The following is a 26152-nucleotide window of genomic DNA, read 5'->3' as shown; positions in this document are numbered from 1 at the left end:
AATCTATGGGATGCAGCAAAAGCAGTGAGAAGAGGGAAGTTCATATCACTTCAGACATATATGAACAAACAAGAGGGAGCCCAAGTGAACCACTTAACTTCACTCCTTAAGGAACTAGAAAAAGAAGAACAAAGAAAACCCAAAACCAGCCGAAGAAAGGAGATAATAAAAATCAGAGCAGAAATAAATGAATTAGAGAACAGAAAAACTATAGAAAAAATTAATAGAACAAGGAGCTGGTTCTTTGAAAAGATCAACAAAATGGACAAACCCTTGGCAAGACTTACCAAGGAAAAAAGAGAAAGAACTCATATAAACAAAATGCAAAATGAAAGAGGAGAAATCACCACAGACACCGTAGATATACAAAGAATTTTTGTAGAATACTATGAAAAACTTTATGCCACTAAATTCAACAACCTAGAAGAAATGGATAAATTCCTAGAACAATACAACCTTCCTAGACTGAGTCAAGAAGAAGCAAAAAGCCTAAACAGACCTATTAGTCAAGAACAAATAGAAAAAAACATTAAAAACCTCCCCAAAAATAAAAGTCCAGGCCCTGACGGCTATACCAGCGAATTTTATCAAACATTCAAAGAAGACTTGGTTCCTATTCTACTCAAAGTCTTCCAAAAAATTGAAGAAGAAGCAATACTTCCAAACACATTTTATGAGGCCAATATAAACCTCATACCAAAACCAGGCAAAGATGGCACAAAAAAAGAAAACTACAGACCAATATCTCTAATGAATACAGATGCTAAAATACTAAATAAAATACTAGCAAATCGAATACAACAACATATTAAAAAAATAATACATCATGATCAAGTGGGATTCATCCCAGAATCTCAAGGATGGTTCAACATACGTAAAACGGTTAACGTAATACACCATATCAACAAAACAATGAACAAAAACCACATGATCTTATCAATAGATGCAGAAAAGGCTTTTGATAAAATCCAACAAAATTTTATGTTTAAAACTCTCAACAAAATGGGTATAGAAGGAAAATATCTCAACATGATAAAAGCCATATATGATAAACCATCAGCTAACATCATATTAAATGGCGTAAAACTGAGGACTTTCCACCTTAAATCAGGAACAAGACAGGGTTGTCCACTCTCTCCACTCTTATTTAATGTGGTACTAGAGGTTCTAGCCAGAGCAATCAGACAGGACAAGGAAATAAAAGGCATCCATATCAGAAAAGAAGAAGTAAAGGTATCACTTTTTGCAGATGATATGATCCTATACATCGAAAACCCCAAAGAATCCAGAAAAAGATCCCTAGATACAATAAGGCAATACAGTAAGGTCGCAGGATACAAAGTTAACATACAGAAGTCAATAGCCTTTCTATATGCCAACAATGAAACAATTGAGAACGAACTCAAAAGAATAATCCCCTTCACGATTGCAACAAAAAATATATAATACCTAGGAATAAACATAACAAAGAATGTAAAGGACTTATAATGAAAACTATAAACCATTGTTAAGGGAAATCGAAAAAGATATAATCAGATGGAAGAATATACCTTGTTCTTGGCTAGGAAGAATAAATATAATCAAGATGGCCATATTACCCAAAGCAATATACAAATTTAATGCAATTCCCATCAAACTTCCAATGACATTTTTTAAAGAAATAGAGCAAAAAATCATCAGATTTATATGGAACTATAAAAAAACCCAAATAGCCAAAGCAATCCTAAAGAAAAAAAATGAAGCTGGGGGCATTACAATACCTGACTTCAAACTCTATTATAGGGCCCCGACAATCAAAACAGCATGGTATTGGCAGAAAAATAGACACTCAGACCAATGGAACAGAATAGAAAGTCCAGAAATAAAACCACATATATATAGTCAAATAATTTTTGTTAAATGGGCCAACAACACACAATGGAGAAAAGAAAGCCTCTTCAATGAATGGTGCTGGGAAAACTGGAAAGCCACATGCAAAAGAATGAAACTGGACTACAGTTTGTCCCCCTGTACTAACATTAACTCAAAATGGATCAAAGATCTAAACATAAGACCTGAAACTATTAAGTACATAGAAGAAGACATAGGTACTCAACTCATGGACCTGGATTTTAAAGAGCATTTTATGAATTTGACTCCACAGGCAAGAGAAGTGAAGGCAAAAATTAATGAATGGGACTACATCAGACTAAGAAGTTTTTGCTCAGCAAGAGAAACTGATAACAAAATAAACATAAAGCCAACTAAATGGGAAATGATATTTTCAAACAACAGCTCAGATAAGGGCCTAATATCCAAAATATACAAAGAACTCATAAAACTCAACAACAAACAAACAAACAATCCAATATAAAAATGGAAAGAGGATATGAACAGACACTTCTCCCAGGAAGAAATACAAATGGCCAACAGATATATGTAAAGGTGCTCATCTTATTTAGCTATTAGAGAAATGCAAATTAAAACTACAATGATATACCACCTCACACCTGTTAGAGTAGCTATTATTAGCAAGACAGGTAATAGCAAATGTTGGAGAGGCTGTGGAGAAAAAGGAACCCTCATACACTGTTGGTGGGAATGTAAAGTAGTACAACCATTATGGAAGAAAGTATGGTGGTTCCTCAAAAAACTGAAAATAGAACTACCTTATGACCCAGCAATTTCTCTACTGGGTATATACCCCCAAAACTCAGAAACATTGATACGTAAAGATACATGCAGCCCCATGTTTATTGCAGCATTGTTCACAGTGGCCAGGACATGGAAACAACCAAAAAGCCCGTCAATAGATGACTGGATAAAGAAGATGTGGCACATATACACTATGGAATACTACTCAGCCATAAGAAATGATGACATCGGAACATTTATAGCAAAATGGTGGGATCTTGATAACATGATACGAAGCGAAATAAGTAAATCAGAAAAAAACAGGAACTGCATTATTCCATACGTAGGTGGGACATAAAAGTGAAACTAAGAAACATTGATAAGAGTGTGGTGGTTATGGGGGAAAGGGGGTAAAGGGAGAGGGAAAGGGAGAGGGGGAGGGGCACAAAGATAACTGGATAGAAGGTGACAGAGGACAATCTGACTTTGGGTGATGGGTATGCAACATAATTGAAATACAAGATAACCTGGACTTGTTATCTTTGAATATATGTATCCTGATTTATTGATTTCACCCCATTAAAAAAATAAAATTATTTAAAAAAAAATTAATAAACATTTATAAAAAAACAAAAAACTATCTTTTACAATATAACCTAGCTTTGTACCTCTTTTATTGTTCTTATTTAAGTATTAAATGCATAAAATAATAAACAACCTTTTGTTATATCTTTTTTTATAAAACAGTTTTTTATTAATATTTTAAAATTATTTCTTATAATCTAGTTTTGTATACCTCTTTTATTGTTCTTTTTCAAGCATTAAATGCATAAAATAAAAAACTACCTTTTGACATATTTTTTAATTAATTTTACTAGGGTGACATCAATAAATCAGGGTACATAAGTTCAAAGAAAACATGTCCAGGTTGTCTTATCAATCAATTATGTTGCTTACCCATCACCCAAAGTCAGATTTTCCTCTGTCACCTTCTATCTAGTTTTCTTTGTGCCCCTCCCCCTCCCCCTTTCCCTCTCCCCCTCCCCTACCCCCGTAACCACCACACTCTTGTCCATGTCTCTTAGTCTCGCTTTTATATTCCACCTATGTATGGAATAATGCAGTTCCTGGTTTTTTCTGATTTACTTATTTCACTTCATATAATGTTATCAAAATCGCACCATTTTACTGTAAATGAACCAATGTCATCATTTCTTATGGCTGAGTAGTATTCCATAGTGTATATGTGCCACATCTTCTTTATCCAGTCATCTATTGACGGGATTTTTTATTGTTTCCATGTCCTGGCCACTGTAAACAATGCTGCAATGAACATGGGGCTGCATGTGTCTTTACGTATCAATGTTTCTGAGTTTTGGGGGTATATACCCAGTAGAGGGATTGCTGGGTCATAAGGTAGTTCTATTTTCAGTTTTTTGAGGAACTACCATACTTTCTTCCATAATGGTTGTACTACTTTACATTCCCGCCAACAGTGAATGAGGGTTCTTTTTGCTCCACAGCCTCTCCAACATTTGCTATTACCTGTCTTGTTAATAATAGCTAATCTATTATCAATTTTTTATAGTTTCATATAAATCTGATGATTTTTTGTTCCATTTCTTTAAAAAATGTCAAAGGAATTTTGATGGGAATTGCATTAAATTTATATATTGCTTTGGGTAATATGGCCATTTTAATTATATTTATTCTTCCTATCCAAGAACAAGGAATATTTTTCCATCTCATTGTGTCTTTTTCTATTTCTCTTAGCAATGCCTTGTAGTTCTCGTTATATAGGTCCTTTACATTCTTTGTTATGTTTATTCCTAGGTATTTTATTTTTTTTGTTGCAATCATGAAGGGGATTATTTTTTTGAGTTCGTTTTCTAATATTTCATTGTTGGCATAGAGAAAGGCTATGGACTTTTGTATGTTGATTTTGTATCCTGCGACCTTACTGTATTGGTTAATTGTTTCGAGTAATCTTTTTGTGGAGTCCTTTGGGTTTTCGATGTATAGGATCATATCATCAGCAAAAAGTGATACCTTTACTTCTTCTTTTCCAATATGGATGCCTTTTATTTCTTTGTCTTGTCTGATTGCTCTGGCCAGAACTTCTAGCACCACGTTAAATAAGAGTGGAGAGAGTGGACAACCCTGTCTTGTTCCTGATTTAAGGGGGAAAGTCCTCAGTTTTACGCCATTTAATATGATGTTGGCTGATGGTTTATCATATATGGCCTTTATTATGTTGAGATATTTTCCTTCTATACCCATTTTGTTGAGAGTCTTAAACATAAAATTGTGTTGTATTTTATCGAAATCCTTTTCTGCATCTATTGATAAGATCATGTGGTTTTTGTTCTTTGTTTTGTTGATATGGTGTATTACGTTAACCGTTTTACGTATGATGAACCATCCTTGAGATTCTGGGATGAATCCCACTTGATCATGATGTATTATTTTTTTAATATGTTGTTGTATTCGGTTTGCCAGTATTTTGTTTAGTATTTTAGCATCCGTATTCATTAGAGATATTAGTCTGTAGTTTTCTTCTTTGTGCCATCCTTGCCTGGTTTTGGTATGAGGGTTATGTTGGCCTCATAAAATGTGTTTGGAAGTATTGCTTCTTCTTCAATTTTTTGGAAGACTTTGAGTAGAAAAGGAACCAAGTCTTCTTTGAATGTTTGATAGAATTCACTAGTATAACCGTCTGGGCCTGGACTTTTATTTTTGGGGAGGTTTTTAATAGTTTTTTCTATTTCCTCCCTGCTGATTGGTCTGTTTAGGTTTTCTGCTTCTTCATGACTCAATTTAGGAAGGTTGTATTGTTCTAGGAATTTATCCATTTCTTCTAGATTGTTGTATTTGGTGGCATATAGTTTTTCATAGTATTCTACAATAATTCTTTGTATATCTATGATGTCTGTGGTGATTTCTCCTCTTTCATTTTGGATTTTATTTATTTGAGTCCTGTGTCTTTTTTCCTTGGTGAGTCTTGCCAAGGGTTTGTCAATTTTGTTGATCTTTTCAAAGAACCAGCTCCTTGTTTTATTGATTTTTTCTATAGTTTTTCTGTTCTCTATTTCGTTTATTTCTGCTCTGATTTTTATTATCTCCTTTCTTCGGCTGGTTTTGGGTTGTCTTTGTTCTTCTTTTTCTAGCTCCTTAAGGTGTGAAGTTAAGTGGTTTACTTCGGCTCTCTCGTGTTTGTTTATATAGACCTGAAGTGATATGAACTTTCCTCTTATACTGCTTTTGCTGCATCCCAGAGATTCTGATATGTCGTATTTTCATTTTCATTTGTCTGTATATATCTTTTGATCTCTGCGCTTATTTCTTCTTTGACCCATTCATTTTTTAGAAGTATGTTGTTTAGTTTCCATAATTTTGTGGGGTTTTCCCCCTCTTTTTTACAGTTGAATTCTAATTTCAAGGCTTTATGATCAGAGAATATGCTTGGTACAATTTCAATTTTTCTAAATTTGCTGATATTGTCTTTGTGGCCCAACATATGGTCAATTCTTGAGAATGTTCCATGTACACTAGAGAAAAATGTATACTCTGTCGCTTTGGGATGAAGTGTCCTGTAGATGTCTATCATATCCAGGTGTTGTAGTATTTCATTTAAGGCCACTATATCTTTATTGATTCTCTGTTTGGATGACCGATCTAGAGCCGTCAGCGGTGTATTGAGGTCTCCAAGTATGATTGTATTTTTGTCAGTTTTTGTTTTAAGGTCAATAAGTAGCTGTCTTATATATTTTGGTGCTCCTTGGTTTGGTGCATATATATTAAGGATTGTTATGTCTTCTTGATTCAGTGTCCCCTTAATCATTATGAAATGACCATTTTTGTCTCTGAGTACTTTTTCTGTCTTGTAGTCAGCATTATCAGATATGAGTATTGCTACACCTGCTTTTTTTTGGTTGTTGTTTGCTTGGAGTATTGTTTTCCAGCCTTTCACTTTGTATTTGTTTTTATCCTTGTTGCTTAGATGAGTTTCTTGTAGGCAGCATACAGTTGGATTTTCTTTTTTAATCCATTCTGCTACTCTGTGTCTTTTTATTGGTAAGTTTAATCCATTTACATTTAGTGTAATTATTGACACTTGTGGGTTCCCTATTGCCATTTTATAAATTGCTTTCTATTAGTTTTGTATCTTGTTTGATTCTTCTCTTTTGTTTTTCTATTGTTTGGTTTTGCTTGTTTGTATTCCATACTTCTTTCTTCTGTTGCTACCTTTTTTAAGTCAAGTGTTTTTGTGGTGGTTTTCTCAAGGGTGGTTACCATTAAGTAATGAAAAGGGTACCTACCATATTCATTGTAGTACCCTTTCTTATGAGTATTTCTGCGCTTCATCGTCCTTTGCTACTGTTAATCTTCATCCTTTCTCCCCCCCCCTTTTTTTTTCTTTTGTTGTCACAGTTTAAGTTTGGTTTTATTGTGTTCTTGGTGGAGCTGTTACTTGTGGTGTTGTTTTCTTTTGTTCTTTGAATCTGGTTGGAAAACCCCCTTTAGTATTTCCTGGAGTGGGGGCTTTCTGATGATAAATTCTCTCATCTTTTCTGTATTTGTGAATATTTTTATATCTCCTTCGTACTTGAAGGATAGCTTTGATGGGTATAGTATTCTTGGCTGAAAGTTTCTCTCTTTCAGGGCTTTGAATATTGGGGTCCACTCTCTTCTAGCTTGTAGAGTTTCTGCTGAGAAGTCTGATGATAATCTAATAGGTCTTCCTTTATATGTTGTATTCTTCTTTTCCCTGGTTGCCTTGAGAATTTTTTTTTTGTCATTGGTTTGTGTCATCTTCATTATGATGTGCCTTGGAGTGGGTTTGTTGGGGTTAAGAAAACTCGGTGTTCTGTTTGCTTCTTGAATTGGAGGCTTTAGTTCTTTCCACAGGCTTGGGAAGTTCTCATCTATTATTTGTTTGAGTATATTCTCCATTCCATTTTCTCTCTCTTCTCCCTCTGATATACCTATTATTCTTATGTTATTCTTTCTGATGGAGTCAGAAAATTCCTGTAGGGCTTTTTTGTTTTTTATTATTTTTGAGTCTCTTTCTTCTTCTCTCTGTTCTGCCTCAAGGTTCTTGTCTTCTATTTCACTAATCCTATCTTCTATCTGGGTTGTTCTATTAGCTAAGCTTGTTAACTCGTTTTTCAGTTCGTGAATTGAGTTTTTCACTTCTGTTTGATTTCTTTTTATAGTTTCAATTTCCTTGGTAATATATTCTTTGTGATCATTGAGTTGTTTTCTGATTTCCCTAAATTGCCTTTCTGTGTTTTCTTGTATATCTCTGAGTATTTTTAAGATTTCTATTTTAAATTCTCTGTTATTTGGCTCCAAGGCTTCCAGTATGCTAAATCTTTTCTCCATAGATTTTTCCACATCTATTTGTGTTACCTCTCTATCTTTTGTATCGATAATATTCGATTTCCTTTTTCTTATTGGCATCTGAAGGTGGTCTTGTTGATATTGTTAATTAGAATTAATAAAGAATAAAAAGGGGAAAAAAAGAAAAAAAAAAAAAGAAAAACACTCCACACACAAAAAATGTAATGATTTATTATTTCCCCCTTTTTTCTTTCTTCTCCTCCCCTCCTCTCACCTCTTTAGGTAAATATCATGATGACCTGTGAATTATATTATGCTAAATGGAACAAAAACTGCCTATAACGGAGGGCCTGATTTGGGGTGAAGTGTTCAAGGGGCAAAAAAGGGAGTAGGGACCTACTAAATGCAAAAAAAAAAAAAAAAAAAAAGGAGGTTATCTTAGACAAGCATAAAATGATTTGCTTGTAAGTGATGGTCGACTAAGAGCTATAATGAGAGGGATAAGAGGGAAACAGAAAAAAGGAGAGAAAAAATAATATTTAAAGAAGAAAAAAATAAAAATAATAAGTAAAAATCTGTTGTATTAAGTGGAGTGAAGATTAAATACAATGGAGACTTTGGGTTGGGAGGAATGCTAGTGAGTTAAAAAGCAATGTAAAAAGTACCCAAAATGCCACAAAAACAAACAAATAAAGGAAAACTGAGAACAAAAGGAGAAAAGAAAAGAAAAAAAAAGAACAAACAACAAAAACAAAAAAACTTGAGTCCCAAATTAAATAATTTGTTCATGATTGAGGATTAAATGAGAGGAAAAGTAAAAGGAGAAAAGAAGGAACGAATAGAAAGGAAAAAATAAGAAAAGAGAGAAACAAAGGAAGAAAAAAAGGAAAGGGAAAAAAAACAAAGAGAAAACAAAAGGGGAGAGAGTGAGAGTTAAGGGTTTTGGAGTGTAACCCTAAGGGAGAGTAAGGATGAAGAAAAGAAATAAAATGTAACACTCATGGATAGTGTAGTTCAAGAAAAAGGTAGCATAAGATGGGCAGAGAATAAAAGGACCGAGGTGGAGGAAATACAAATAAAGGCAATAAGAAAGAAGAGAGAAACAACAACAACAAAGAATTAGTGGAACAAGTTATAAAGTCTGTGGATTTTTCTTGATTTTGAGAGGTTAACTTCTTCCTTTTTCTTTTCTCTCCCTCTTCCTGGTCGGTGACTCTGTACCCCAGGCTCTGCCCCTGTGTCACATTTAGGTAGGGATTTGCAGTTGATGGGATTCTATGGCAATGTCATAAAATTGGCTTTAGTCTCGCTGGTAGTCAAGGCTTGTTGGCATTTGTAGAGTCCAACAATGAGAGAGAGTTTGCTTTCCTGGAGTCTCTCCCCTAGTCTCCCCTTCCTGAATTAGCAGCCTGGTGATCCAGCTATGAGGCTGCCACTGCTTCTTTCTGGGGAGTAAGAGGCTCAAAGAGCTGGGAAATCCCCACTCTATCCTCACTCAGCGCAAGGCTCTGGGTAAGGCTCTGGCAGTCAGAGCCTCCAGCGTAATCAGGTGGGGCTGGGAGTCAATTGTTGTCAAGGTGACTGTTCAGCGCCTACCATTCAGTTGGACCACTCAACCCAGGCTTTCCACACTTTGTAGCCTGTTTTGGCTGGAAAGAAGATGCACTAATCGCTGCTTGCTATATAGATCTTAATATCTGCCAAGTCCCTCTTGTTAGGTATATCCCTGAATATGGAGGCTCTGTCAATCAGAAGTTGCCCCCGCCCCTTTAGCGAAAGGCACTGAAAAATATTATCCCTCTTGTCTTGGATCGCTGAACTGGGAGAGATCTTATCAATTAGAGCCCTGTGGGTGCGTAGATTTCGTGGGTTAAGCTAATTTCAGTGACTGCATCCGCAGCTGTGCTCCAGAGAGTATTTCAGGCTGCCTGCGCGCCCCTCCCCCAACGCTTGATTGTTAGCTCGAATGGCTGGGTGAGGTGCCCCATCCACAGAGAGAATCTCCTGACTGGGAAAGACAGGTTTGGTGCCCCTCCCGGACTGCGGCACGGGGCGCGCGTGTGCAGCTTCTCAGAGCACGCCAGTGGTGGCCGGCACTCCCCGGGTCGTGGCTCGGGGCGCGGGCGTGCGGCTTCTCAGAGCACGCCGGTGGTTGCTGGCACTCCCCAGGACGTGGCGCGGGCAGCTGCACGTGTGGGTTGAATCACCACAGGCGTATTCCCTCCTCGGCAACAGTCCTTTCGCTTTCAGTGTGTGTGTGGAACTCTGGGATGCTCCGAGGATAAATGTTTCTGTTTCTAGTTGATAAATTTGTTGAGATTTTGGGGAGATCTGTCGGACGCGCTGCTCACGGCGCCATTTCCGTGACGTCACCCCCTCATTGTATTTTTTTTGATTTCCCTTAACAATGGTTTGTAGTTTTTGTTATAGAAGTCCTTTACATTCTTTGTTATTTTTATTCCTAGGTATTTATTTGTTTTGTTGCAATCGTGAAGGGGATTATTTTTTTTTAGTTCATTCTCAAATGTTTTATTGCTGGCATATAGAAAGGCTATGGACTTTTGTATATTAATTTTGTATTCTGCGACCTTACTGTAATGGCTTATTGTTTCTAGGGATCTTTTTGTGGTTTCTTTGGGGTTTTCGATGTATAGGATCATATCATCTGCAAAAAGAGATACCTTTACTTCTTCTTTTTCGATATGGATGCCTTTTATTTCTTTATCTTGTCTGACTGCTCTGGCTAGAACCTCTAGTTCCACATTAAATGAGAGTGGAGAGAGTGGACAACCCTGTCTTGTTCCTGATTTAAGGGGGAAAGCCTTCAGTTTTTTGCCATTTAAGATGATGTTAGCTGATGGTTTATCATATATGGCCTTTATCATGTTGAGATATTTTCCTTCTATACCCATTTTGTTGAGAGTCTTAAACATAAAATTGTGTTGTATTTTATCGAAAGCCTTTTCTGCGTCTACTGATAAGATCATGTGGTTTTTGTTCTTTGTTTTGTTGATATGGTATATTACGTTAACCGTTTTACGTATGTTGAACCATCCTTGAGATTCTGGGATGAATCCCACTTGATCATTATGTATTATCTTTTTAATATGTTGTTGTATTCGATTTGCTAGTATTATGTTTAGTATTTTAGCATCTGTATTTATTAGAGATATTGGTCTGTAGTTTTCTTTTTTTGTGCCATCCTTGCCTGGTTTTGGTATGAGGGTTATGTTAGCCTCATAAAATGTGTTTGGAAGTATTGCTTCTTCTTCAATTTTTTGGAAACTTTCAGTAGAATAAAAACCAAGTCTTCTTTGAATGCTTGATAAAATTCGCTGGTATAGCCATCTGGGCCTGGACTTTTATTTTGGGGGGGGGGTTAATATTTTTTCTATTACTTCTCTACTAATAGGTCTGTTTAGGCTTTTTGCTTCTTCTTGGCTCAGTCTAGGAAGTTTGTATTGTTTTAGGAATTTATCCATTTCTTCTAGGTTGTTGAATTTAGTGGCATAAATTTTTTCATAGTATTCTACAATAATTCTTTGTATATCTGCAGTGTCCGTGGTGATTTCTCCTCTTTCATTTTGGATTCTGTTTATATGAGTTCTTTCTCTTTTTTTTTTGGTAAGTCTTGCCAGGGGTTTGTCAATTTTGTTGATTTTTTCTATAGTTTTTCTGTTCTCTATTTCATTTATTTCTGCTCTGATTTTTATTATCTCCTTTCTTCAGCTGGTGTTGGGTTTTCTTTGTTCTTCTTTTTCCAGTTCTTTACGGTGTGAAGTTAATTGGTTCACTTGGACTTTCTCTTGTTTGTTTATATATGCCTGAAGTGATATGAACTTCCCTCTTATCACTGCTTTTCCTGCATGCCATAGGTTCTGATATGTCATATTGTCATTTTCATTTGTCTGTATATATATTTTGATCTCTGCACTTATTTCTTCTTTGACCCATTCACTTTTTAAGAGTATGTTATTTAGTTTTCACATTTTTGTGGGAATTTTCTCTTTTTTGCAGTTGAATTCTAGTTTCAAGGCTTTATGATCAGAAAATTTGCTTGGTACAACTTTAATTCTTCTGAGTTTACTGATGTTGTTTTTGTAGCCCAACATATGGTCAATTCTTGAGAATGATCCATGTACACTGGAGAAAAATGTATACTCTGTCACTTTAGGATGAAATGTCCTGTAGATATCTATAATATCCAGGTGCTCTAGTGTTTTGTTTAAGGCCAATATAACTTTATTGATTCTCTGTTTGGATGACCGATCTAGAGCCGTCAGCGGTGTATTGAGGTCTCCAAGTATGATTGTATTTTTGTCAGTTTTTGTTTTAAGGTCAATAAGTAACTGTCTTATATATTTTGGTGCTCCTTGGTTTGGTGCATATATATTAAGAATTGTTATTTTTCTTGGTTCAGCGTCCCCTTAATCATTATGAAATGGCCATTTTTGTCTCTGAGTACTTTTGCTGTGTTGTAGTCAGCATTATCAGATATGAGTATTGCTACATATGCTTTTTTTTGGATGTTATTTGCTTAGAGTATTGTTTTCCAACCTTTCACTTTGAATTTCTTTTTATCCTTGTTGCTTAGATGAGTTTCTTGTAGGCAGTATACAGTTGGATTTTCTTTTTTAATCCATTCTGCTACTCTGTGCCTTTTTATTGGTGAGTTTAATCCGTTTACATTTACTGTAATTATTGACACTTGTGGGTTCCTTTTTGCCATTTTATAGATTGCTTTCTGTTAGTTTTGTGTCTTGTTTGATCCTTCTCTTTCATTTTTCTATCTTTTGTTTTTATTTGGTTGTATTCTATACAGTTTTCCTCTGTTGCTCTCTTTTTTAAATCATGTGCTTCTGTGGTGGTTTTCTCAATGGTGGTTACCATTAAGTAATGAAAAGGGTCCCTACCCTGGTCATTGTAGTGCACTATCTTGTGAGTACTTTTGCACTGCATTGTCCTTTGCTACTGTTAAGCTCCATCCTCTCCCTTCCTTTTTTTTGTTGTCAAAGTTTAAATTTGGTTTTATTGTGTTTTTGGTGGAGCTTTTACTTGTGGCCTTGTTTTTTTGTTGTTGTTTTTTTGTTGTTGTTGTTCTTTGTATCTGATTGGAGAACCTCCTTTAGTTATTCCTGGATTGGGGGTTTTCTGATGATAAATTCCCTTATCTTTTCTGTATTTGTGAATGTTTTTATTTCTCCTTCGTATTTGAAGGATATATTTAATGAGTATAGTATTTTTGGCTGAAAGTTCCTCTCTTTCAGGACTTTAAATATTGGGGTCCACTCTCTTCTAGCTTGTAGAGTTTCTGTTTAGAAATCTGATGATAATCTAATGGGCCTTTCTTTATATGTTGTATTCTTTTCCCTGGCTGCCTTGAGAATTTTTTCTTTATCTTTGGTTTGTGCCAATTCCATTATGATGTGCCTTGGAGTAGGTTTGTTGGGGTTAAGAAAATTCGGAGTTCTGTTTGCTTCTTAAATTTGAGGCTTTAGTGCTTTCCACAGGCTTGGGAAGTTCTCATCTATTATTTTTTGAATATATTCTCCATTCCATTTTCTCTCTCTTCTCCCTCTGATATACCTATTATTCTTATGTTATTCTTTCTGATGGAGTCAGATAATTCCTGTAGGCCTATCTCATTTTTTAAAAAATTTTTGAGTCTCTTTCTTCTTCTCTCTGTTGTGCCTCAAGTTGCTTGTCTTCTATTTCACTAATCCTACCTTCTAACTGGCCTGTTCTATTAGCAAAGCTTATTACCTCGTTTTTCAGCTTGTGAATTGAGTTTTTCATCTCTGTGTGATTTGTTTTTATAGTTTCAATTTCTTTGGTAATATATCTTTGTGTTCATTGAGTTGTTTTCTGAGCTCCCTAAATTGCCTTTCTGTGTTTTCTTGTATATCTCTGAGTATTTTTAGGATTTCTATTTTAAAATCTGTCATTTAGCTCCAAGGTTTCCAATATATTAAATTTTTTATCCATAGATTTTTCCTTATCTATCTGTTACCTCTCTTTCTTTTGTATGCATGATATTCAATTTTCTCTTCTTTAAAAATAGAAAAGAATTTAAAAAAATTAAAAATTAAAAAAAATAAAAATAAATTATTCCCCTCCCCCTTTTTTTCCCTCTCCTCTCCTCTCCCCTCCTTCTTGAGAAAATCTTGTGGTAAACTGTGAATTATATTGTGCTAAATAGAACAAACAATGCCTATAATGGAGGGCCTGAGTTGTGGAGAAGTAATAAAGGGGCAAAAGAAGGGGTATGGACCCACAAAATGCAAATAAGGAAAAAAATTTCGGTTAAGAATAAAATTATTTACTTTTAGGTGTTGGTTGTCTAAGAGATATGATGAGAGGAATAAGAGAAAAGCAGAAAAATGGGGGGGGGGAGTTAAAAATTACTATTGTATTTAGTGGAACAAGAACTAGATAAAATGGAGAGCCAGGTTTGGGAGCACTGCTAAGGAGTTAAAAAAGTGAAGTAAACCCCCCCTAAATGCCACAAACATAAGTTTGAGTCCCAGATAAGATAATTTGTTCGTTATTGAGTGTTGAATGAGAGGAAACATTAAGGAGAAAGGAAGAAACTAATATAGAGGGAGAAAAGAAAGAGAGAGGAAAAAAAAGAGGGAACCACAAAAAGAAGAAAAAAGAAAAAAAGGAGAGAGAGAAAGAGAGAGTTAAGTGTTTTGGAATGCAACCCTTATAGAGAGAAAGCAAGAAGAAAGAGAAGATAATGGGAGATGTAACACTTATGGGTAGTGTAGTTCAAAGAGAGGAGAGAGTAAGACCGGCAGAGAGGAGAGAGTAAGACCGGCAGAGAATTAAACGATCAAGGAAGAGGAAAAAAATAATCAAGACATGAAGATAAGAGAAACAAACAAACAAATATAATAAAATAGGATAGGTTTTAAAGTCTGTGGATTATTCTTGATTTTGACAGGTTATCTTCTTGCTTTTTCTTTTCTCTCCCTCTTCCTGGTTGGTGACTCTGTACCCCGGGTTTTGCCCCTGTGGCACGCTCAGGTAGAGGTTTGCAGTTGATAAGTCTCTGAGGCGATGTCATATATTGGGCTTCAGTCTCGTTGGCAGTTGAGGCTCATTAGCATTTGTAGGCTCCGACAGTGAGAGAGTCTGTGTTCCCTGAGCCTCTCTCCTAGTCTTTCCTTCCTGAATTAGTAGGCTGATAATCCAGCTATGGGGTTGATGCTGCCTCTGCCTGGATAGTAAGAGGCTCAAAGAGCTGGCAAATCCCTACTCTATTCTCACTCAGCACAGGGCTCTGGGCAAGGCTTAATCAGTCAGAACTGCTAGCATAATCAGGCAGGGCTTCCACCCACACAAAGACCTCTGACTCTGCCACTCTGTCCGGTAACACGGGCGGGCTCCCACTCCCGGGGCGCTCAGAGGAATCTCTCGCTCACTATCTGTTCACGCAGACTGGGGTATGGAGCAGGCTGTCTCTTACTCCAAATGAGACCCCTGCCCGCACAGAAAAGTTTCAGCATTGGAATTAGCTCTTGCTCCCTCCCCATGTGCGGCTTTTTCAGGGCATTGGGGTGGCCTGAGATTCCACTTTCGGCCCACACAAAGGCCCCTGACTCTGCTCCTCTGTCCGGAAACACGGGCACTCACTCCCGTGGTACTCGGAGGAATCTCTTGCTCACTCTCCATGCGCGCCAACCAGGATATCAGGCCGGCCATCTCACACTCCAAGTGAGACCCCCGCCCGCACGGATAAGTTCCAGCGTTGGAATTAGCTCTCGCTCCCTCCCCATGCGCAGCTTTTTCAGGGCACTGGGGTGGTCCCAAGATTCTGCTTTCAGCCCACACAAAGGCCTCTGACTCTGCCCCTCTGGCTTTACTAGAGTCATAGGCCCCCCCACAAGCCTCAGCAGGGTTCCCAAGCTCCCCAGCACTTCTTTTTCACTCAAAGTAGTGCATTTCTCCAGGATGTCTGAGATAAATGAGAAATAAACAAGTCTTTATAGCTCTGACATGATTCAATCATGCAGTTATTATAATGAGATAAAATCCCTCAATCCAATTGGCGCCCACTCCCAAGGTGCTTGGAGGGATCTCTTTCCCACTCTCCCTGCGCACCAACCAGGATATCAGGCCGGCTGCCTCACACTCCGAGTGAGACCCCCGCCTGCACGGAGAAGTTCCAGTGTTGGAATTAGCTCTCACTCTCTCCTTGTGCGCGGCTTTTTCAGGATGCTGGGGTGCCCAGAGATTCTGCTTTTGGCCCACACAAAGGCCTCTGACTCTGCCTCTCTGTGGGGTAACACAGGCGCCCACTCCTGGCGCTCTAACAGGAATCTCTCACCCACTATCTGCACACGCCGACCAGGAGATTGGGGTGAATGGCTGCCCCACTTGTGTTTTTTTGTGTAGGTTTGGCGTGAGTGCTAGCTTGTATTGACTGGATTGTTACAAGCATAGTTTTTCCTCAGCTTGGATCTCCGTGCCACAGCCTGGTTTGGCTGTTTGTGCTGTGGCCTGGTTCTAATCACCCCCTTTGCCCTCCTTAGTTTCTATACTCTAGGTATAGAAATGACCAGTGAAAGCCGCCCTATTTAGGTTAGTGAGGAAGGCGGAGCGTTTCTTACTCCCTATTTCCTTCGGGGTTTGATTATATATTTAGCCAATTTTTCACTTGACCATAGCTTTGGGTGTATTGCGGAACATCTGGAGGCTCCAAGGATAGATTTTTCTGTTTCTGGTTGAAGATCTTGTTGAGTTTTGGGGGAGATTTATTGGTATTGCTTCCTACCACGCTATTACTCTGATGTCATCCCTATATCTTTTTTAATACTTCAATTGTCATAAGGGCAGAGAACTGGTTGTGAAATTATTTGAATCCCACCACTGGTTAAAGGATTGGGAGTTTTGTTGTTTGTTGTTGTTACTCTGAAAGATAGCTGAAGTTCTACTTTTTCTGTATAATTTATGTATGTTGTTACATTAGAGAACCATCTATTTTAATATTCGCAATTGACAATTTTCTTAAATCCTACAATGGGATTCACAGATGTCTGTGTTCTAAATGTAGGGTTACAGTCCTCTCAGGTCTTTTTTAATTAAGTTTTTTGGGGTGACACAGGTTAATAAAATTATACAGGTGTCAGGTGTACAATTCTATAATACATACTCAATAAATTGTACTGTGTGTTCACCATCCTAAGTCAAGTGTAAGGCCAGGGGCTGTTACTGTGGCCATTCAGGTTCTCATTGGATTTAGTCAGACTGTAAACAGATGAGCAAACAGTCAGGGAAAACCACTTCCTTCTCACTCAGGTCTCCCAAATCCCTGACTCAATCTCTGGCTTTACTAGAGTCATAGGCCCCCCCACAAGCCTCAGCAGGGTTCCCAAGCTTCCAGCACTTCTTTATCACTCAGAGTAGTGCATTTCTCCAGGATGTCTGAGATAAATGAAAAATAAACAAGTCTTTATAGCTCTGACATGATTCAATCATGCAGTTATTATAATGAGATAAAATCCCTCAATCCAATTAATGATATTCCAAATAGCAAAATTCAGTATGAAACCAATTGGGCAGAATTTTGAGTTCTAGGTATTCGATTTTACTGGCTTTTCCAAAAAACATATCAAAGAGTAAAAATAAAATTAAAAAGATGGCATAGATATTAAGATTAAGCTGTTTTGAAGATCCTCTTAATGGCGCTGTTCATGTCCTTATTTCTCAAGCTATAGATGAAGGGTTTCAGCATGGGGGTGACCACAGTGTACATCACCGAGGCCACTGCTCTTTTCCTGGGAGAATGCAAGACAGCTGATCCAATGTACACCCCAAGGCCTTTGCATAAAACAAACAAACACCTGACAGGTGAGAGCCACAGGTAGAGAAGGCTTTATACTTCCCACCTTTTGATGAGACTCTCAGAATGGAGGAAACAATTTGAGAATAAGACAAAAGGATCCCTGAGAATGGAATACCACCAAAAATGACACCCATAAAATAGATCAGTATGTTTTTGGCATGAATTTTAAAACAGGCAAGATTGAAAAGCTGAGAAGGGTCACAGAAGAAATGAGGTATTTCCACATCCATGAAGAAGGTAAGTTGTGACACCTTCAAGTAGTGCAGTTGAGAATTCAAAAAGCTGATGAAAAATTACATCAAGACCAGCAGCCCACAGTGACATGGGTTCATAATGACTGAGTAGTGCAGAGGGTAACAGATGGCCACAAACTGGTCATAGGCCATCACAGTCAACAGTAGATTGTTCAAATATCCAAAAAACATAAAAATGGACATTTGAGTCAGGCAGCCCCCATAAGAGATGCCTCTGCTGTGAGTCTGATGTCTACTATCATCTTTGGGACAGTGGTAGAAATGAAACAGATGTCAGCCAAGGACAGATTGGAGAGAAAGAAGTACATGGGGGTGTGCAGGTGGGAGTCTGAGCTGATGGCCAGGATGATGAGCAGATTCCCCAACAGGGTGACCAGGTACATGGACAGGAAGAGCCCACTGAGCAAAGGCTGCAGTTCTAGATCATCTGACAGAGTTTTCATGAGGAAAACTCTGAGACACGTGTTAGATTCTTTAGTTCCATGGGGCCGAGACACCTCCTAAAAAAGAAAAGAGGTTTGGGAATAGATGAAATGACTGAACAGGCCACCAGTGCCAAGTGTATATTTTGGATTAATTCAAATGAAAATAGGCCCTGGCCAGTTGGCTCAGTGGTAGAGTGTTGGGATGGCATGTGAATGTTTTGGGTTTGATTCCCAGTCAGGGTACACAGGAAAAGTGCCCACCTGTTTCTCCACCTCCCTCTCTTTTGCTTCTCTCTCTCTCTCTCTCTCTCTCTCTCTCTTTCTCTCTCTCTCCTCCTCCTCCTCCTCCTCCTCTTCCTCTTTCTCCTCATCCTCCTCCTCCTGCAGCTATGGCTCGATTGGAGCAAGTTGGCCCCAGGAACTGACAATGGCTCCATGGCCTCCGCCTTAGGCACTAAGAAGAGCTCAGTTGCTAAGCAACAGAGCAATGCCCCATATGGGCAGAGCATCACTCTCTAGTGAGTTTGTCAGGTGGATCCCAGTTGGGGTGCAAGCAGGAGTCTTTCTGTCTGCCTCCCTTCCTCTCACTGAATACAAATAAAAATAAAAAAGAAACAACAGAAAATAAAAGTAAAGTGTTCATACTTATGGGACACATACTCCAGTACTTTGGCAATATTTCTCAGTGGTGACAAACTCGTTACCTCAGAGGACTTTGTCATCATTGACTATTTACTCATTTTTGTATATATATCTACTTTAGAGATACTAAGTTAATGGAGTTAATAAAGTGATGAACAGGGTAATTATTAGTTTCCTCTTTTGAAGAAAATGAATGGAATAAGAAATATCTCCCTTAAAAGAAACAACCCTGGTGAAAAGATGCAAAAAAACAAACGTACTTTAACTTACCCAAATACAATGCAAAAATTTTTTTAATTTAGAATTTTTATACTCAATAATATTACCTGTATTTTAAATAAAATTCAAATATAACTAATCAGTTAGAATTTTTATATGACAGCCAACTCCTGGGTTTTAATTCTTACTTGGTTTCCCCAATATTCATTCCCAATGGAAATCAGTGGTCACTCAAATATGTGAGTTTTTTAAAAAACCTTTTCAGATATTAATCTAACCATAGGCTTTTTGTGCAGAGTTATTTATAAATAATCAACATTCTACAATCTCTGGGAGTCTTTGTGTTTGAAACTGCCCTTTGCTTTGTTTTTCTCATTATGTAGTGATTTGGTTAAAGTGTTTAAACATGCTCCTCATTCTAAGATTTGGAAAGCATTCTTTCCTCATCAAACTAACTACCTTATTTACAGTTGGGGTTTTACAACCAAGAGGAGTCCCAAAGGGATGTCTGAAACTCAGTCTTTCTAAGCCTAGTTAAGAATGTTTTATGTCAAACCATCCTAATAAAAGAAATTGCAGTTCTTCGTACACCAGGTGCCTGAGGACAACTTGAGACTTCCTTTTTTTTGGCAGGTTGCAATGTGATTTAATGTGAAAAAATGCAAAAGGGGAAAGCACAAGAAATAATATAACAGAAGCTGGATAGTTTCCCATCTATAAAATAGAGATAAATATAAAAACTAATTTTATAGGGTTGTTTCAAAAAAATTAAATTAAGCAATTTTATAAACCAGTGGCTCTCACTCCTGATTGGCCATTCTAATTACCTGTGGATCTTTTAAAATCTACTGATGCTTTAGCCACAGCCTAGAACCAGTTAAACCAGACTCTCTACATGTGAGTCTGATGGTGATCTAATGTGCAGCCAGAGCTTAGAGTCATTGCCTTAGAACTGATGTGGCAAACCTATGACACACGTGTCAGCACTGACACACATAGCCATTTTTGATGACACACACCACATGCAGGCTGCATACCAGAGAAGTATGGGGCCACATGCCAAGAAGGACATTTCATCCTCAGCTTCTGCATGGCCAGGTACAGTAGCTGAGGATATAATATTTGCTATAGTGTAGACACTCTGTGCTGGAGGTCTGTAGGCCAAAACAACAGAACTCCGGCACAGAGCGTCTAGTTCTGGGACTTCCAGATAGGCTGTTAGGGGATCTTTGACCTCATTTCTGGCCAGCGGAGCAGGGAGCAGTGAAATGCCACACAAACACATCTCTGGGGGCCCTGTGATCGCCATTACCAGCAACCATATAACCACAGCAACCATCATCCAATCTACTGTTCTGGGGTGTCATGGATTTCTAATTAACCATTATTACTGAGATAAGTGAGGGGGAGGCTGGGAGAGGTGAGAGCCTGTGCTATGAGTGCCATTTCCCGCCATTAGAAATAGCGGCAGCCATCTTAATTTACATAAGATGCAACTTGCAGAATTTCAAGACAGCATCTGGGCTCAGGTGTTTGTCGACTTGAGGTCAAAGCTTGAGAATCTGGAAAGGTGCCATTTGGAGAACCAAGAGGGTGCCACTACAAACTAGAAATTTGGAGTGCCTGGAACAGATTACCAGACACTTTTAGCACCCTGAAAAATATAGCATTGGCTTTACTCACAATTTTTCCCTCTACATACTTTTATGATATCTTATTCTCAGCATTAAATAACATCAAAACCAACAATAAAACAGATTGACAGATGAAGTTAGTAGCACTTGCTTGGGCTTGAAGTGTACAAAATACCAACCTTCAATTGAAGACTTAGCCAATGAAATTCAGCAACAAAAAAGTCACTAATAGGCAGGTTAGTTAAAGAATTCCCCCTCTCCCTCACTTATCTTAGTTCATAGCACCCCACACAAGTTAAATAATATCAAGACCAACAAAAGAAACCAATTGACAGATGTACAAAAAAGTCACTAAGCAGGTAAGTTAAATGATTGGTTTTTGGTTTATTAAATACAGTTATATATTACAATTATACATTTTTGTTATTTAAACTATAAATACTGTGAAATTATGGGGGTTTTTTTGAAGTGACACACCACCTGAGTTATGCTCAGTTTTTTGGCGAATTTTGACACACCAAGCTCAAAAAATTGCCCAGCACTGCCTTAGAACATTCCCAGGCACTTAGTGAAAGCTTCATTAATAATATCTATTATTATCACTGACATCCACTCACCATATTAAAAATGTGACCATTCCGTAATATTTTTGCAGAACTTACATTTTATACAGATTTGCAACATTACCAATGAAATTTCAGTTTTGTTGCTATCTCTTCTGTATCCCTGTTCCACAGAGTCAACTAGTGTCAGGAAATTTGGTAGGGATATTTTTCTGCCAATCTTTCCATGATATTGGGATTATTTTGTATTCATTAACAGTGTTTCTGAAAATTTAGCTGTAAAGTATCATACTACACATATTGTCCCTGAAATGTTTACATTAAAACTTTGTTTTAAGTCTTTCTGTGAAGTGTATGCATCTACTTTAAACATTTAAGCTAATGAATATTATTGCCAAAGAGATAGACTTTATTTTATTTTTTAATTTATTATAATGGCAATCTTATGAAAATTCTTTTTACCTCTCCATATCACACAGTTGAGAATACTTTTAAATATATGTGAAGTATATATTTAAGTTGTTTGCATTATAAAAGTCAGTGCACAGTGATTTTTTTCTATTAGTTGCCTAAAATTTCTGCAATAAAAAGTGAAATACAATGAATTATCTGCTCTTATTGTTGAGATATAGAACCAGGATGTCCCTGAAGTCTGTATAGTAATAGTTATGTCATGATAGCTCCCTTGAAATTCTCAACTTGTAGAAGGAAATAAATTTTGTCCATCTCATATTTCCAAAGTGAGACTGAAAAAACACGATTATGTATAAAAAATCCTACAAACCACAATATTTATTCCAGAAAGGCCCCTGTGAACCACTTGGTTCATTCCCTTAATCACATGACCTCACTGAGTCCCAATCCACCCAGGATCAGTGATTCTGCCTCTGTTTCCTCACCTTGAACCAAGCAAGCTTGAAAAGATATATATATTTGCAGCTCTAGTGGAAGGAACAGAATCCTGGACAGGAGTCAGTAGTAAGGAGATGAGAATTTGAGTTCCACATATTTCACACACTAGATTTAAGTAAAGTGGTTCACAGGGTGAGGGTGTAAAGAGGGACAATTATAAGGTGACAGAAAATGATTTGACTTTGAGTGATGGGTATACAACATAATAAACAGTTCAAATGTTATAGAAATATTTACCTGAAACCTATGTACTCATTGAAAATGTCACCTCATTAAATTTAATTTTCTAAATAAAATTATAAAATAAATAAATGTGTATAGATATTTAACCTCTTTCTCATGGCATTTTTTTTTACCTAGAAGTGGAGAAAATAATATCCCCAGAAGTTTGGAAGTTAATATTCAGTTATCATATTTTAATCAGAATTAAATTGTTATTGCAGTAGCAGGTTATTGATAAAGTTAATCTTAAGAAATATTTAATGACTTTTATTTAATAACAGGGCAGAGAGGTCAAGTCCTTTGCTGTCCCAGGGAACTTGAGCATGGAATGACTTGACATCCTAAATGTGAAATCCTAAAAATGCCTCAGACCACAAATTAATATTGATCATTCTCTTCCCCAACCTTTAAAATTTGCATTATTTAGGCCCTGGCTGGTGGCTCAGAGGACAGAATGTCAGCCCAGCTATGGATGTCCTGGGCTCGATTCCCAGTCAAAGCACACAGGAGAAGCAACCATCTGCTTCTCTTCCGCTCTCTCATTGGCTCCAAACAGGGGTTGCTGGGTGGATCCTGGTTGGGGTGCATGCAGAAGTCTGCCTTACTATCTTTCCTCCTCACCTAAAAAATATATATATTATTTAAAATCACAATTTTTTGGTAATTGAATGTTGTATATCCTCTAATAGGAAAATAAGAGTTTTATAGAAAGTCCATGTTGTAGATACATATGGTCCTTATTGTGTCTCATCCTCTAGTCCTGGGCAATATGCTCAACAGGATGGAAGGACTGGCAGGAAGCACCTAATGGGTGGAAGTTGATCACCTGCTCTGTGTTTGTGTGAAATAAGGGTCTATTTAACTTTTTACAAAGATTTTTTTGTTTTTGTTACAGACTCTGTGCTAAAAACAGTTCTGAGAACTCAGAAATCTATATGATTCAGCCCTGATCAAGTAGCTCAGTTGATTGAAGCACCCTCCCAATGCACTAAGGTTGCAGGTTCGATCCCCGGTCAGAGCACATAAAAGAGTCAACCAATGAATGCTTAAAGAAGTGAATAAACAATTTGGTATCTCTCCCTTACTTTCTTTTTCTTTCTCTCTCTGTCTCTTTCCCTTCCTCTCTCTCTATAAATCAATAAGGATTTTTTTAATTAGTGAGATTTAGTCATTTCCTTTTGTACACTCAGTACCTACTTGTATAAAATCAGAATAAAATGTCCTCTAAGAGATCCAGGGAAACTCATACCTTGAAATCACAGGATACTTTTTATCAAAGTAGTTAATAATAATGTTATCTAAAATTTATTTTGTCCATTCTATGTACATTTACTACATATGTAACTACACATGTATTTTCCACGATGTTGTTTAATTTTTGCAACAATGCAGTTGTGAAAACTAGGGATCAATTTAAATGACAATGCTGAAGTTCAGAGACACTACAAACTTGCCCCGTGTTGCACAAAATAAACCGAGCCGACAAAATTAAACTAAATTGTCAGTCTCTGATGCCCATGTGCTAAACTTCTACACTCTGCTTCCCAACACTTCAGAAAGTTTTATAAAGAAGTTCAGAAGTCTTTACTTTACCAAAAGTACAGCTAAGATACAGCTCTTAACTGATTTTCGTTACCTAAGAATGGAACCCGAACCCTTAATTTTTGTCTGTTTTGGAGAGTGCAAAAAGCTACAGTCCGGGAATGAGGGAAGAAAAAGACAGTTTTTTTAATGAAAGATTTTAAGGAAAATCTAAAAGCAGAGGCAAGAGAGAGATCTGCCCTAAATTACCTGCTGATTTGTTTATGGTTTGCACAATGAATTCAGCTAGCCTTCCTACAGTCAGTGCAGCAGGGAGCATCCATCACTCTCCACTGAGGTCTCCTGGGAACCCCCACAGGGAGGAGGACAGTGAACAGAGGGTCTGCCTGGAGTGACCTAGCAAGTAAAATGATGGGTTGGGTTGTCAAGAGTGAATACAGACCATGTGTCCTGTGTGTGGAGTCTGGATGACTAGATTCCAACTTGAATTCACTCCCACTTTACCGCATGCCCTCATACAAGTTATATTTGAATGCTGTGCTTCTGTATTCATATGTAAAATGAAGAAATGTGCATTCCTTTTTCTTGGGGAGTGATTATGCAGATGAAGTGAAACAAGCTGTGGACCACTCAGCTCAGGGCCTGGCACTTAGGAGGTCCTCAGTGTGCGTTTATGGCAGGCGTCCCCAAACTACAGCCTGGAGGCCGCATACAGCCCCCTGAGGCCATTTATCAGTCCCCACCGCACTTCCAGGAGGGGTACCTCTTTCATTGGTGGTCAGTGAGAGGAGCACTGTATGTGGCGGCCTTCCAATGGTCTGAGGGATAGTGAACTGGCCCCCTGTGTAAAAAGTTTGAGGACTCCTGATTTATGGTATCTGGCTCACTGTCTTCACCTTCATCTTCATCAGTAACACCTCATGATATTGTAGTGTTTAGGAGACAGTTTGGAGAGGCTGTTTCCTGCCATCATAGAGGTAATGTCTATGAGAGCTAAAACTATTGTTAGAGGAAAACAGAACTTTGAATGAAAGTTCTGGGACTCCCATCAAAACCAAGAACATAAACTTCACAGTACTTAGAATAGAAACCATATTTTGGTGCCCTACTATAAGTCTATCGTGAATATCCTGCTTATCCTGAAAATAAGGACATAATGCTCCTTAGTACCCCCCCCCACACACACACACACACACATACACACACTCTCTCTCTCATGGCACTCACTGGGCTGAGCTGCGATTCTGCTGCTGCGTGACCAAGGAAGGCCAGTCTGCTGCCCCTCTTTTGCCTGGTGAGCATTGATGGCTGAGGCTTGGTCTCCGGGACAGGAAGATAGACAGACTCAGGATAGGTCTCCTGATGGAGACGACTGTTCTGAGATGATGAGGCACAAGCATGAAGCCAACTGCACAGGGACTGGCACCTGAAAGGCTGGAGACAGACTGATCATTTATGGTAGTCTGGCCTTGAGCACTCAATGCACAGAGCTCACAATTAGCCAAATTGGTCCATAAACTCTATTCCCTGAAGACTTCTCAATCTTAGAGAGCCATGAGAGGAAAAAGTCAGTGTCCTTGGTCCAGATCAATTACTTCTGAGCCCCGTCCATTCCTGGGGGAAGGTCACTTGGGCCCCTGGAGTCACATAACCAGAAAGAAAGCTCTTCCTATAAAGATTAGATTTACTAATTTGACAAATTTAATTTTATGAAACTGCATTGGTGACAAATAATATCAGTAATATTGGCATCTTTATTACTAACATTTCCCAAGCGAGAACATAAAATTATTTCCATAGTTGAACATGCTTATGTCTGTAAGGAAAGCTTTATGGTTTTCTTAACATGAGTTGTTCTCATTTTTTATAGAGTTCATTCCTTGGTAATTTTTTGTTGCTAATTTAAGTGACATTATAGGTTTCTTTTATTTCT

The 26152-nt window shown here is 37.7% G+C and overlaps 1 protein-coding gene and 1 pseudogene across 1 annotated transcript in view; both read right to left on the bottom strand.

The window, feature by feature from the left end:
* LOC136388291 (zinc finger protein 699-like) overlaps positions 1-26152 on the bottom strand; it is a 343451-nt gene that overhangs the window by 281239 nt on the left and 36060 nt on the right.
* LOC136389231 (olfactory receptor 7E178-like) lies at positions 17618-18544 on the bottom strand (annotated as a pseudogene).

This window comes from Saccopteryx leptura, chromosome 1, assembly GCF_036850995.1.
Source record: "Saccopteryx leptura isolate mSacLep1 chromosome 1, mSacLep1_pri_phased_curated, whole genome shotgun sequence".
NCBI classification, from domain to species: Eukaryota; Metazoa; Chordata; class Mammalia; order Chiroptera; family Emballonuridae; genus Saccopteryx; species Saccopteryx leptura.
The sequence above is the reverse complement of the archived record's forward strand: the minus strand, read 5'-3'. Positions and strand labels throughout refer to the sequence as shown.